The sequence below is a fragment of the Conger conger genome, chromosome 11 (assembly GCF_963514075.1).
Source record: "Conger conger chromosome 11, fConCon1.1, whole genome shotgun sequence".
NCBI classification, from domain to species: Eukaryota; Metazoa; Chordata; class Actinopteri; order Anguilliformes; family Congridae; genus Conger; species Conger conger.
Genome location: NC_083770.1, coordinates 4258374 through 4272350, shown reverse-complemented (window position 1 = coordinate 4272350; position 13977 = coordinate 4258374). Strand labels below are relative to the sequence as shown.

At 40.9% G+C, this 13977-nt stretch overlaps 1 long non-coding RNA gene across 1 annotated transcript; it reads left to right on the top strand.

Moving 5' to 3' along the window:
- LOC133141308 (uncharacterized) lies at nucleotides 1-1017 on the top strand. The gene is made up of 2 exons (XR_009710075.1): nucleotides 1-105; nucleotides 654-1017. It is a non-coding gene; the product is annotated as an uncharacterized LOC133141308 (long non-coding RNA).
- The last annotated feature ends 12960 nt before the right edge of the window (nucleotides 1018-13977 follow it).

Genomic DNA, 13977 nt, shown 5'->3' with positions numbered 1-13977 from the left:
CGTTTCATGTATAAATTCAACATAATTTCTCTGTGTAGACACCACAGGAAGCTGAAGAGACAGTACCCCTCTCTCCATCGGCAGAGAATATCACACACACAGGAGGTATTTTCTATGAGTCAGTCTGTCCACAAGGGAGCATTACTGCAGTCCTCAAGATGGCAAATTTCTAGTGTAGAAACACTGAAAAAAGCATACTGAGAAATTCAGTAATCATGTTATTTATTTTATATCAGCTTGTTCATCTTCATCAACAGTATAAAGTGTGACCGAAATAAACAATTCATTCATTCATTCATTCATTCATTCACACAGTATGAATAATTGTGTGGTGCACATTATACACATTTAGAATTATTATTCAATGTGTTATTATTATATGTGCACAGCAAACAACAAGAATTGAGTGTTAAATTAACTCTGAGAATATTATTGTGTGGACTCATATAAGCCTGTTAGAGTTAATTAACAGTGATTATTTAACTGTTCAGTGCACTGTAGCTCAATAGCCCTGATCAGACTGAACTCTAAACCCACCAATGTTGGAATGAGTTCACACCACACTCACATATTGTCATCCTGTTTATGCACATCACATAATTTCATCATCTGTGTTATTGTTTTATAACTGTTTTTTTTTTTTATCTATGTAGTTTTATAGGGAATATGAAGATGGGTGTCTCAGTGAGGTGTAAAGGATCCTTTCTTGTCGAAATAAGGACATACTTTTCCGCCAAATTCCGAGGACCCACAGTACACTTTGCAGTATTGTGCTTTTCTAATTGGTACACTGAATTATGACATCATTCATAAAATATCAGTTCTCCCTTTCCTTGCTAATACTGCTCCATGCCGAAAACATGTTCCTGCTTTGTTTGAAGCCAGGGTTATCATGGATGCTTGTATTTCTACTGCTTCTTTCTGTTTTACAGAGCTCATAAAGTCAGCTGAGAGGAAAGCTGCACTTGAATGGTGCATTATGACAGAGTTATGTTAATAAATTGATGTTACTTGTTTTGTATTTGTATTGCGTGATTAAAAAAAAGAATTTGCTACAAAAAATGAAATAGAATACTTTAAAAAATAAATTAATGTTGCTTGAATGTATTTGTAGGGGTTTTAGACGGTGAAGGTTGATACTGGGTGGTGGCAAAAGCAAAGCAAATCTGACATTATGTTCGGCTCTGAGATTAGTACAGAAGTTATGATGCAAGTTTGGATCATCATTAGAGATTATTAATTATCATAGGCCATGCCTGACAAACCTTTTGGCATTGTTTGAGCAGGCCACCAAGTGTTTTGATGTTAGCAGGGTTTAAGGCATTATACACTCAGTGAGCACTAGGTATGTATTCACTTTTATTTTAGACTTAAGTCTTCTGCTGCTGTAGTCTATCCACTTTATACAGGCATCAGAGATGTTTTTTTTGTTTTTCGCACCATTCTCTGTAAACTTTAGAGACTGCAGATCAACAGTTTGAGATACTCAAACCACCCTGTCTGGCACTAACAATCATTCCACGGTCAAGGTCACTTAGATCATATTTTTTTCCCCTTTCTGATGGTTGATGTGAACATTAACTGAAGCTCCTGTCCCGTATCTGCCTGATTGTATGCATTGCACTGCTGCCACACGATTGGCTGATTAGATACTCACATGAATAAGTAGGTGTACAGATTTCCAAAAAGCATTTGATTTGTTCTATAGCTGCTGTATGTGTGTACCAAGGGTCATCTCCATCTTGAATTGGCGGCAATTTTTGAATATTATTACCAATTTTCCTCTTTCTACATTTGGCCTAATTACAGAAGCGATTCTTACAAAATCTCCCCCATAGCTCTCAAACCCCCAAACAGTGGCAAGAAAAAAAACTCCCCGATGGGAGAAATCTCAAGAGGAACCCGGCTACCGGGGGGTGCCCGTCCTCCACTGGCCGATAAGTTGAGTTGGTCACAGTTGAGGTCGCCTCTTAAACTAGCAGAGAGTCTACATGAAGGGATATAAAGTATGCAGTTGAGAGGGCTGGAGGGTACCGCATGGGGATGTACCATGGGAACAGGGTGCCGGAATATGCCTGCGACATTATTCCATAAAATAGGAGTCCTTGTAAGAGAAGGCTCTGGACTTTTAACCCTCCTATTACGTTAAGATTTTATGACCGGTTTTGTGGTCAAATTGAGAATTATAATTTTTCTAATTTCATGACTTTACAATTGATTGAATTTTAATGAGACCTCAAAATTCTAACTTTCTAGGATGAATTATTCATAGACTTAACATGGGGAGACACAATGCTAATGCTATGAATGAGGATAATTTGAATGGACATGAGGCCGTTATGTTCCACAACGTTATCGCGTGCGGAAGGTTCTAGCCATATCTCCTGGCTTTGCACGCACAAATTATTTGTGGGGTTATTTATGTTTTTTTATTTTATTGTTTCACGTGCAAAAAAATAAAATAAGATAAATACTATGCATTACTAGTCTACTAAGGCTAAACATAAATGAATAGGCTATAGGTTAATGAATAGGATATAGGCTATGCAGCGGCCTGTAGCGTAGTGGTTAAGGTAAATGACTGGGACACGTGAGGTCGGTGGTTCTAATCCCGGTCTAGCCACAATATGATCATGCAGCCATTGGGCCCTTGAGCAGGGCCCTTGAGCAAGGCCCTTAAACCTGCATTGCACCAGGGGAGGACTGTCTCCTGCGTAGTCTAATCAACTGTATGTCGCTCTGGATAAGAGCATCTGCCAAATGCCAATAATGTAATGTAATGTAATGATAAGCAAATATACAGGATGGCATTAACAATGAGAAATAAATAGGCTGTTGTCACTTTTGTCATCAAGACCCTTCTCTGAGCTCACTTGCAAAAGTTAAGGCTATTCAGTAGACAAATGCTCTAAGCAAGCCACCAAACAAAAATGCATTATGCAAACCCTTGGTTTTTTTCTTCCTCTAAGTTAACACAAAGGGCACAATTGAGGCCCTTACTTTAGTGCGCTGTGCACTAAAACAGGCAGTGTGGTAAAAATGTGTCATGGAATAAGGGCTAAGCATATGGAATATGGAATGGAATGTATGTGTAGACTCAGATTTTAGCACACAGAGCCTCAAAATTGCACCAATTCTGACTAATCTGAATGACATAGGATATCATACATTACATCATATATTGTTACCATAAGACAATTAGATGTTGTTTGACAATATTTAAGGCCATTAAAGTCATTGACTGTGTTCTGCAGAACAAGCTACAAGGTGTAGAGCAATCCCTGCTGTGGTACACCAGCATAATACCATTTTACAGGCTTGTTTCAATCTGAGAAGAAGAATAACATGAAGTGACTGGATAAGTAACACAGGCATAACAGCTGGTGAGAATGTGATTTTGGACAAAGCAACAAATAAGAAATCTACCTAATGTGGATAACTAATCTAAATTATTATTCTAAAATGGAGTCAGATAAACAAAGGTGAATCTATTGGCCCTATTGTGGAGATTCTTGGTCAGCCCGGACCAGTAAAGAGCGGAAGGCAGAGTGGTACTCCTGTCTTTGTATTATGGTTTATTTATTGGCTGATCTAGACTCTCCGCATAGGGGCCACTAATCTTTAACCCTATTAGTATTCTTTCAGCAACACCAGAAGGACGAGCATGCTGATACCTTCAGCCCTCGCTAAATTCCGTCGTTGGGTTAGCGTGGGGTTTTACAATGCACTTACTGACTAAGGACAACTTTCGCGAGTTTAATATACGCTAGCGTCGCTCTGACACGCCTATTTAAATCGCCTACAATTGCTCACAAGCAATATCAAATCAAAGCTAAGACTCAGATGTAATTGTGTTTATTTAATTGATCAAATAAGCATAATTACAATTATGTTCACGAGTATAATTCCTGGGGTTATCAATTCCAGCATAGATCAAAGTCAAACTCAAACTCCACATTTGTAAACATTCCTGAATACATTTAATCTCACAGGCAGGCTGTTCTCGGTGTAGAGCTGCTTTTCACTGCGTGTTGACTGGGGAGCAAAACTAACAATTACTTTCATTTTAGTTTTCTGACAGCTCTATAGCTTACATTGGTTCACTCCTGTACTGGATTACAGTGAAATCTTTAGGATACACCTGCAGTCTGTGGCTGTAGCTGGTGCTTATACAAATGAGCAAGATGCTGTATGATTGAGCTGGTTAAATAAGTAACTAATAACTAAGAGCAGAAGTTGCCACAAAGTCATGGTTTTGCCCTTGCTGTTCACCCATCCCTGGTGCGGACAGTTTTGAGAGAGTGAGGACTGTCCATCTGGGCCACCGTACTCTTGTGCCCAGTGAGTGGGGTGCAGTGAGGGGCTCTGCTGGGCTCTGTGTCTGAGTGAGAGCAGGGTGCATGTTTTATATTCGGTGATATTACTCTTGTGGCCAGTGAGGGGCTCTGCTGGGCTCTGTGTCTGAGTGAGAGCAGGGTGCATGTTTTATATTAGGTGATAGTACTCTTGTGCCCAGTGAGTGGGGTGCAGTGAGGGGCTCTGCTGGGCTCTGTGTCTGAGTGAGAGCAGGGAGCATGTTTTATATTCGGTGATAGTACTCTTGTGGCCAGTGAGGGGCTCTGCTGGGCTCTGTGTCTGAGTGAGAGCAGGGTGCATGTTTTATATTAGGTGATAGTGCTCTTGTGCCCAGTGAGTGGGGTGCAGTGAGGGGCTCTGCTGGGCTCTGTGTGGCTGTGGGTGGAGGCTTCATTTGAGATAAGTGGCACCTGACTGCAGACTACAGAGGAAGTTAAAAGACCCACACTTCTCCACAGAGTAGTCAGTGTAATGTGTAGTTCTGCTCCTGTGGCTGATGTTCATGTGAATGTTTCAAACTTGGGTTTAGCTTTGGCTGCTGCATGGCTCTTTGTTCACATAAACAGTTTCCCACATTTCAGGATGACCGCTTTTACTGCATATGACTTATTGTACAGTGCTGTATTATTTATTGCATCTTTCACATTTCACAGAAATGAACTACATGAATGGAAGATGTGATGCAGGCAAAACATGAAGGTCCTACAATAAAAAAAATCATAACTTTATTCATAGAGATGTATTTGTAAAATACATCAACATACACTCATTGAGCACTTTATTCGGTATTTATTAGACTTATTTTTAGAGGAATTGGTCTTCTGCAGATGTTGTCTATCCACTTAGAGTTACGATGCGTTGTGTGTTCAGAGATGCTCTTCTGCATGCCACTGTTGTGATGTGCAGTTACTTGTGTTACAGTCACCTTTCCTGTTGACTTGAAATCATCTGGCCTTTCTCCTCTGACCTCTTTCAATAACAAGGTGTTTAAGCTCACAGGACTGCTGCTCATTGGATCTTTTTGTTTTCTGGCACCACACTCTGCAAACTCTAGTGACTGTTGTGCGGGTTTGGTATGAACAACTGAACCTCTTGACCATGTCTGCATGCTTTTATGCACAACGTTGCTTCCAGATGATTGGCTGATTAGATGTTTGCTGATTTACAGGTTAACCTAATAAAATGCTGTGTAATGTCTGATGACTGTGTGTATCATTGTGATGTCACTACTTGGTGGAACTCCAAACATTTTCTTCATACGGATTGTGTGGATTTATTTGGCCACTGTGCTTTTTGATACTTTCACTCCCATTAGAATGTATTCACCAATTATTACCCTCCAAGCTGGCAAGCCTCCTCTAAGCATAGCGTCTGACTGATTTGGTACGTAGCTTGTCTGAACACTTGTCTTTTTCTTTCAAAACATAGCTTGAGCTGGTCAAACCATGTCAAACTGGGAGCAAGCCTGAACTGGTCAACCAGCTACCAGCAGTTTTGAAATCTTGAGGTGTTTGTTTCAGTATTATGTATTATGAACTGTCTCTTTCACGTTCCATGGAGCTGAACTACATGTGAAGTGAAAGGGGGGTTTTTTTTGCTGGCAAAACATGAAGGCTTTATAATGTTCTTTATGAATGTACTTTATTCATAGAGACCAGAGGTTTACAGTTCTTTACAATGCTTAAACCATAATTCATCAATATGCACAATCAAGCAACATATTTAAATTAAATAATAAAAATAAAAAGATTCTCAAATTGGTCAAATCTGAGTCAATAAAACAAAGCAATGTAAAATGAATACTCGAAACAGTGTGTAAAAAGATGCTAAAATAAACTATAATACTTCAGTACATATAATAAAAGGATATTTGTATATGTAAAGAGAGCACATAAAATGATGCATCATGTCAAATTGTTAATCCCAGACAGAAACTGCAAAAATGGACTCCGTAATAGAGGGAGGAACTCATTACATGTGAACCATGACACAGCCTAAACTACGCAGTGCTTACATCATATTCAGCGCATTGCATTCATTTAGCAGATGCGCTTACACAGAACAGCTTCCCATACAATGAGAGAGAACATGTACATGAGACGGGTGCGTGGGGGTTGGACCCAAAATGCACGACTCAGAAACAATAGTAATATAAAGACCCCTCAGGGCTTTATTCGGGACGAATCCCAGGAGAGTAGTCAACACAAGCAAAGTCCATACACGTAGATCCAGCCAAACAAAAAGTAAACAAACAAAAAGCACGGTGCCGAGGGAAGAGGCAAACTCGTAGTCGGTAGACGTGCAGGGAGGTCCGGTAGCAGGAGAGCTGTCAGCGGGGCAGATGAACAGACGGACGGCAGGCAGAGGCGTAGTCGTGGACGAAGCGGGAGTCGAAACCATGAAACAATCAGCGAAGCAAAAGTACAAAAACGGTAGGCAAGGACGAAGTCAAAAAACAAACGATGGTCACAAAACAGAAATCAATAAACAATGGTCGGTAAACAGGCGTGGATTGTAACGTGTAATCAAACGGTAAATAATGCTCAAGAGTTGCGTGGTAAACAGAGGCAGACAATTTCGCAGTGAACAGTTGCGCGACTGGGCTATAAATGCAGGTGTAGACAGGTGTAGACAATTAGTTAGAGCGTAGCAAGGAAATGGAAAACAGGTGCGATGGATGACAAGTTTAACAAGGAGATTAGTAATCGTTAGTAATAAACCTATCCTGCCCTAGCATTAGTAAATTAGTAAATGACATGCACGAGAAACGTAAGGTAACATGAACACATGATTAGTCTTGTTAGTTTCTACCCAATCCTGATCTAGCGTTAGTAGTTTTAGTAAATAGACAAATAGAAACATTAGGGGAGTGAAGGACAGAACGAGAGAGAGAGAGAGAGAGAGAGAAAAGGCGGAACGCAAGGTTTGTGGAAAAACATGTAAAAGTGTATGCATAACAACGACCAGTTAACGTAACAATAAACATAAATCGAAACATAACACAAAGCGAAACTAAGACGATAATCACTCAACATAACCAGGTAATATAATCGTAACGAAACATAACTAGACATGACGAGAAAATAAATCGTAACAAGAAATAAACTAAACAACATGACGAACCTAGACGAACATAATACATGATAAGACACTACGTGACTAAGACAACATGAATAAACATAAATCAACATAAAACATGGTGAGACAGACCTGAAACGTGACAGTACATGAGTTATATGTGTGTGTAGCAGGGTTATACTGTGTGTAATGGTGTTATAGGAGTGTGTGTGTAGCAGGGTTATACTGTCTGTAACAGTGTTATAGGAGTGTGTGTGTAGCAGGGTTATACTGTGTGTAATGGTGTTATAGGAGTGTGTGTAGCAGGGTTATACTGTGTGTAATGGTGTTATAGGAGTGTGTGTAGCAGGGTTATACTGTGTGTAATGGTGTTATAGGAGGGTGTGTGTAGCAGGGTTATACTGTGTGTAATGGTGTTATAGGAGTGTGTGTGTAGCAGGGTTATACTGTGTGTAACAGTGTTATAGGAGTGTGTATGTAGCAGGGTTATACTGTGTAATGGGGTTATAGGAGTGTGTATGTAGCAGGGTTATACTGTGTGTAATGGTGTTATAGGAGTGTGTGTAGCAGGGTAATACTGTGTGTAATGGTGTTATAGGAGTGTGTGTAGCAGGGTTATACTGTGTGTAATGGTGTTATAGGAGTGTGTGTGTAGCAGGGTTATACTGTGTAATGGGGTTATAGGAGTGTGTATGTAGCAGGGTTATACTGTGTGTAATGGTGTTATATGAGTGTGTGTAGCAGGGTAATACTGCGTGTAATGGTGTTATAGGAGTGTGTGTAGCAGGGTAATACTGTGTGTAATGGTGTTATAGGAGTGTCTGTAGCAGGGTTATACTGTGTGTAACGGTGTTATAGGAGTGTGTGTAGCAGGGTTATACTGTAAGTGTGTTACAGTGTTATAGGAGTGTGTGTGTAGCAGGGTTATACTGTGTGTAATGGTGTTATAGAAGTGTGTGTGTAGCAGGGTTATACTGTGTGTAATGGTGTTATAGGAGTGTGTGTGTAGCAGGGTTATACTGTGTGTAATGGTGTTATAGGAGTGTGTGTGTAGCAGGGTTATACTGTGTGTAATGGGGTTATAGGAGTGTGTGTAGCAGGGTTATACTGTGTGTAATGGGGTTATAGGAGTGTGTGTAGCAGGGTTATACTGTGTGTAATGGTGTTATAGGAGTGTGTGTAGCAGGGTTATACTGTGTGTAATGGGGTTATAGGAGTGTGTGTAGCAGGGTTATACTGTGTGTAATGGTGTTATAGGAGTGTGTGTGTAGCAGGGTTATACTGTCTGTAACAGTGTTATAGGAGTGTGTGTGTAGTAGGTTTATACTGTGTGTAATGGTGTTATAGGAGTGTGTGTAGCAGGGTTATACTGTGTGTAATGGTGTTATAGGAGTGTGTGTGCAGCAGGGTTATACTGTGTGTAATGGTGTTATAGGAGGGTGTGTGTAGCAGGGTTATACTGTGTGTAACAGTGTTATAGGAGTGTGTGTGTAGCAGGGTTATACTGTGTGTAATGCTGTTATAGGAGCGTGTGTGTAGCAGGGTTATACTATGTGTAATGGTGTTATAGGAGCGTGTGTGTAGCAGGGTTATACTGTGTGTAATGGTGTTATAGGAGTGTGTGTAGCAGGGTTATACTGTGTGTAATGGTGTTATAGGAGTGTGTGTAGCAAAGATATACTGTGTGTAATGGTGTTATAGGAGTGTGTGTAGCAGGGTTATACTGTGTGTAATGGTGTTATAGGAATGTGTGTGCAGCAGGGTTATACAATGTGCAATGGTGTTATAGGAGTGTGTGTGTGTAGCAGGGTTATACTGTGTGTAACAGTGTTATAGGAGTGTGTATGTAGCAGGGTTATACTGTGTAATGGGGTTATAGGAGTGTGTATGTAGCAGGGTTATACTGTGTGTAATGGTGTTATAGGAGTGTGTGTAGCAGGGTAATACTGTGTGTAATGGTGTTATAGGAGTGTGTGTAGCAGGGTTATACTGTGTGTAATGGTGTTATAGGAGTGTGTGTGTAGCAGGGTTATACTGTGTAATGGGGTTATAGGAGTGTGTATGTAGCAGGGTTATACTGTGTGTAATGGTGTTATAGGAGTGTGTGTAGCAGGGTAATACTGCGTGTAATGGTGTTATAGGAGTGTGTGTAGCAGGGTAATACTGTCTGTAATGGTGTTATAGGAGTGTGTGTAGCAGGGTTATACTGTGTGTAACAGTGTTATAGGAGTGTGTGTGTAGCAGGGTTATACTGTAAGTGTGTTACAGTGTTATAGGAGTGTGTGTGTAGCAGGGTTATACTGTGTGTAATGGTGTTATAGGAGTGTGTGTGTAGCAGGGTTATACTGTGTGTAATGGGGTTATAGGAGTGTGTGTAGCAGGGTTATACTGTGTTTAATGGGGTTATAGGAGTGTGTGTAGCAGGGTTATACTGTGTGTAATGGTGTTATAGGAGTGTGTGTAGCAGGGTTATACTGTGTGTAATGGGGTTATAGGAGTGTGTGTAGCAGGGTTATACTGTGTGTAATGGTGTTATAGGAGTGTGTGTGTAGCAGGGTTATACTGTGTGTAATGGTGTTATAGGAGTGTGTGTAGCAGGGTTATACTGTGTGTAATGGTGTTATAGGAGTGTGTGTAGCAGGGTTATACTGTGTGTAATGGGGTTATAGGAGTGTGTGTAGCAGGGTTATACTGTGTGTAATGGTGTTATAGGAGTGTGTGTAGCAGGGTTATACTGTGTGTAATGGTGTTATAGGAGTGTGTGTAGCAGGGTTATACTGTGTGTAATGGGGTTATAGGAGTGTGTGTAGCAGGGTTATACTGTGTGTAATGGTGTTATAGGAGTGTGTGTAGCAGGGTTATACTGTGTGTAATGGTGTTATAGGAGTGTGTGTAGCAGGGTTATACTGTGTGTAATGGTGTTATAGGAGTGTGTGTAGCAGGGTTATACTGTGTGTAATGGTGTTATAGGAGTATGTGTAGCAGGGTTATACTGTGTGTAATGGTGTTATAGGAGTGTGTGTAGCAGGGTTATACTGTGTGTCATGGTGTTATCGGAGTGTGTGTAGCAGGGTTATACTGTGTGTAATGGTGTTATAGGAGTGTGTGTAGCAGGGTTATACTGTGTGTAATGGTGTTATAGGAGTGTGTGTAGCAGGGTTATACTGTGTGTAATGGTGTTATAGGAGTGTGTGTAGCAGGGTTATACTGTGTGTAATGGTGTTATAGGAGTGTGTGTAGCAGGGTTATACTGTGTGTAATGGTGTTATAGGAGTGTGTGTAGCAGGGTTATACTGTGTGTAATGGTGTTATAGGAGTGTGTGTAGCAGGGTTATACTGTGTGTAATGGTGTTATAGGAGTGTGTGTAGCAGGGTTATACTGTAAGTGTGTGCAATAATGGCGTTATACATTTGCGTGTTGCGGTATTATGATTTTTTTTTTAAAGATGATCAAATAGGCCCTGGTCCTTATCTTTGTTGTGCAGGTAGCAGTTGAAATCATACTTCCCTGTAGGGTCTTTCAGCGCACTTATCCCTGGTTATGGGTATGCACTTTGCACTTTGTTGTTCGTCGCTCTGGATAACAGCGTCTGCCAAATGCCATTCATGTAATGTAATGTAATAAGAGTGTGTGTGTGTAGCAGTTTGTGTTTTGTGTTTACTTAGGTTTCCTTTGTCTAATATTATAGTTTGCCTTAAGATCTGAAACCATTCAGTGTGAAAAATAAGCAATAACAGAGGAAATCAGGAAGGGGGTGAATACTTGTTCATGGCACAGCATGTGCTACTTTGAGAGAAAATGGCTGCTGCTTGAAGGTGTGCTGGTGGGCCAGTAGAGGGCACTCTTCTAGCTGAAGCTGATTAAATCCAGTGTGCCTTCATCGTGATGGGCACTGTGAAAGTGCTGCTCTTTAGCTGGGATGTTAAAATTACTCACTTTCAGTAATGTTCCCATGGCACTTTTACAAAGGTACAGCTGTTAATCTAAGTATCCTGGTCCAAACTGGCTCTTTTGACCTGGCCACCTAACGACTGCCCCTACATCTGAGTGGCCACACAACCCCTTGCTTTCCACACCCACTCTGATGTCCCCCAGACCTGAGTCATACATCACAGAATCACTCCAAGAACCAGTGTACCAGGAATGGAATTATAATCATTTTAACAGATCATGGACTATAAAAGGGGGTGGGGCGTAACAGATATTCAAGATGGCGTCTGGCTGTAACATTCCTACCTTCTCCTCTGAATTAAACCGTTAAACTGTAAAATTACATCAAATCTCTGTTTAACTTTTAATTATACATCTGAGTGATGATTGATTTCCAGATTTTTTCACATTGTGAACACTTACCTCGTCCACACAATAACAGCCATCAGTGCAAGAGTCACTATGCTTCCAACAACTGCACACACAAGTTCTGTCCAATCCCCTACTGGAAATAAACAGACATAGCATTTACATTTTTGTGTAGGAATACAGCAGAGACTACAATTCCTAAGTGTATGAGACGGGTGCGTGGGGGTTGGACCCAAAACACACGACTCAGATGTGATAAAGTCCCGTCAGGGCTTAAGGGAATGTCCAATGAGCGTAGTTGAAAACGAGCAAGGCTTGTATACCTGTAACCCAGCCAAAACCAAAGTACAGTACCGAGGGAGAAGATAGTCTCGTAATCGGTACACCATGCAATATGTCCAGTCACCAGGAAAGCTGTCAGCAGGCAAGTAGTGCAGATGGACGGTAGGCAGGTTCGGGGTCGAAGGCGGTGCAAGAGTCGAGACCAAAGTCCGCTCCACAGGCAAAAGCACAAAGACAGCAGGCAAGAGGTTGTGGTACAGGCAGGCAGTGGTCAACAAAACAAAAGTCAATTACTTTGGTCGATAAACAGGCTTGGATCTTAACGGGTAGGCAATCGCTTGACAAGAATTTTGCAACGACATGACATGAACACTGAGCTTATATGCAGGTGTAGACAGGTGCAGACAATTAGTTTGAGAGCAGCATGTGAATGGAAATCAGGTGTGGAGGACTGGCAAGTTAACAAGATAATTAGTAATCCTTAGTAATAAACCTATCCTGCCCTAGCATTAGTAAATTAGTAAATAACATGCACTAGAAACTAAGGTAAACATGAACACATGGTTAGAATGTTAGTATTACCCAATCCTGATCTAAAGTTAGTAGATTAGTATGTAGACACAAAATGAAATGGAAAATGAAACAATTAGGGAAATGTGAGCGACAGCAAGGGAGAGAGAGAAAGCATGAACGCAAGGTTTGCGGAAAGACACAAAAAAGTGTATGCTAATGAATGAACGGAACAACATAACATGAAACAACATAAATCGTGAAATAAGAAGTTTGCGAACTGTGACATGAATAACCTATATAACGTGACATGACAAGACTAGAAAATACATCCTAACAAGAACTAAACATGAAATGTAATGTAATGACCCCGTAATTAGTCCAGTTAAATGTTTGGATTGTTTGAAATGTTCTTATGTATCTGTTCACTGTATAGGTTCGGTATCTGATCGGTAGCTCAGCGGGTGGGGACTGGGTTTTGTGGGGGGTCGTAAGAGGGTGCATGCTGGGAGAGAGCTCTCTCAGTTCGGGACCGTGGCTGAGCCCAGTACATGTACGTAATGGAAAGAATTCCCTGTTCCCCTTGTTAAAGTCCCGTTTTGGTTACAGTTTAATAAAACGTTAATTTGTGGATCTAGGTCTCTGTGTGGACTCCTGAGGGATTGCTACAGTAACATGACATGACATTGAAACGTAACAAGAAATAAAACATAAAATTGTGGCGAGACTAGACTAACATAATACATGACATGACAATAAAATAACTAAGACAATAACTAAACATGAAACATGACATGACAAGCATGAAACGTGGCAGTGTAAACAACAAGGCTAGAAGGACGATGCTAGACATAATAATAATACTATTACATGAAATACAAACAAATATGCACAGTGTCACTGAGATGTGTCCCCATTGGTAAACGGCTGCCAAGTAACCAGAGACCACTGGCATCAGTTTGGATGTGTCCCTGATACATTGGGTAATACTTTAAGTTTTAAAATTAAGTTATTAAATTCCATTTTAAAACTCAAATTGCTCATACTGCAGCTGAGTTTACTTGGCCGGTCCAGCAGTAGAAAGTGGCCTGTAATCTTCCAGGGACTCGGCCCCAGACAAAACGGACCTTCATCCACATAAAGTATCTCAGTAGGACAGCTGATCTGGGATCATGTTTCCCCTCTTTATATCCAAGCTTTATCCATTATGGCCTGAAGACACAACTGATCCCAGATCAGAACTCCTGCTGTGAGACACTGCATGAACCGTGGAGTCCTGCTTGGAGGCTGCAGGTAAGCTGCATCTTCTTGTTGAGATGATGACCACTGTGGTCCGTGCTGTATAATAGTGTCAGTGATACTAGGACTCAGAGGCGTCAGAAAGTAAAAGTGCTGCTGTGTGTTACCCCAACGAATCAACTCTTCCAGCTGATTTCACTCATTAGCTGTAC